The sequence below is a fragment of the Gekko japonicus genome, unplaced genomic scaffold (genome assembly GCF_001447785.1).
Source record: "Gekko japonicus isolate JY-2015 unplaced genomic scaffold, Gekko_japonicus_V1.1 scaffold2025, whole genome shotgun sequence".
Lineage (NCBI taxonomy): Eukaryota > Metazoa > Chordata > Lepidosauria > Squamata > Gekkonidae > Gekko > Gekko japonicus.
In genome coordinates, this window is record NW_015172065.1 from 262037 (window position 1) to 263829 (window position 1793).

A 1793-nucleotide genomic window follows, 5' to 3' on the forward strand; every position below is an offset into this window, starting at 1 on the left:
GCCTCTGTCAAGGTGCTTTCTTAAATACTCACCCCTCTGTCTCCTGCTCCTGCTCAGAGCTCAGCTGGGTCTCCTCTGCCTCTGGCAAGGTGTTTCCTTAAATAGAGGCCTCCCCCAGCAGAGGGCTGGCAGCAGCTATTCAAATGCACCCAGGCACTCAATCACAGTCAAACAATGCCCTTTCCTCTCCCTCTCTCAAGCAGCCAGGAATCTGCAAAAACTCCAAGTGCTTCCCCACACTCCCAGACCAGTTCTCCCACCAAAATCCTCAGCTCTCAGCTTCTATCATGACAAATGTGATAGCCTTGACCAGTGTTCCCTCTAAGCTGAGTTAGTGTGAGCTAGCTCACAGTTTTTTAGCCTCTGGCTCACACATTTTTGTCTTCATTCAGGAAGGATGGCTCCAGAGTAAACTAATCTATGCAGTACCCAAATTGCTCACTCACAACTTTCATGCCAGTAGCTCACAAAGTACAATTTTTGCTCACAAGACTCCACAGCTTGGAGGGAGCATTGGCCTTGACATGCCTGGAAAACAATTCTAAAGGCCCCTTTTTATCAGATGTTTGGGGAAGCTGCTTCGTATTTGTATGCTGTCAAAGTGCTCAAATCCAGGAGTCAATTCGTAGAAAAAGAGCTGCAGGAGCTCATTAGCATAACTTATTGGCATATGCCACACCCCCTGACATCACTGGAAGTGTGCACCAGCCCCTCTGACAGGCAGAAGCACCTCGGATCCATTTCCCCCCCCTCTCCCTTCCCTTCGCCTCCAAGTCGGGCAAAGGAAAAGGGGAGGGGGAAGATCTCAGGCGCTTCTGCCTGACAGAGGTGCTGGCGTGCCCACAGCCAGCCTGGGTGAATTATAGAATCATAGACTCATAGAGTGGGAAGGGACCTCCAGGGTCATCTAGTCCAACCCCCTGCACAATGCAGGAAATTCACCAATACCTGTCACACACCCCAGTGACCCCTGTTCCATGCCCAGAATATGATAAAAAAAAAACCCTCCAGGATCACTGTGGGCCAAACTGGCCTGGAGAAAAATTGCTTCCTGGCCCCAAAGTGGCAATCAGCATTTCCCTGGGTGTGTAAGAAAGGGCCACAAGAACTAAGCACTGATGCAACCCTTCCTGCTCTACCTCTTGTGATTTGCCTAAGTTCACACAATCAGCATTATGATCCTTTTAAAGTTGAAGGCATGATATAAATGCAAAGGACTATTTGTAAGATTATCTGTAAGACACAAGACCAGGACGCATCTCACTTCTGGCAATCACTTGGAGAGACCCTATCACTCAGCTTCCATTGCCCCCCCCCCCACACTGGAATAAGAACATAATATCAGGCCACACCACATTGCAATAAAGCCCCTACAACTGTATACAGAAATACTGAACTTCCCTACCATTTGCCACAACTAGCCCACCACACAACCAGGATCAAGACTCCTAAGTGGACCAACAGACAGGCATACACTCGTTTGAGAAACTGAGTATTACATTACAACCCCTCTGGAACATTACAGATCAGTAGAGGCAGCACTGCACAGTGGTCAGAGTTGCAGATTGATGTGGAGAGACGCAGGTTTGTATTCTCACTCTGTTGGCTGAGTGACCCCTGGCCAAATCTCCCCTTCTCTACCTAACCTACCCCACAGGGTTGTTGTGAGGATGAAATGGAGACTCATGGCCAGGGTCCCCAGCTTCCCTGGCAGGAACACTATGTTAAGAAATCTCTCACAATTATGCAGCCATAGCAGGCAGGAGGTGAATACCTCCAGCACCAGAGACTTG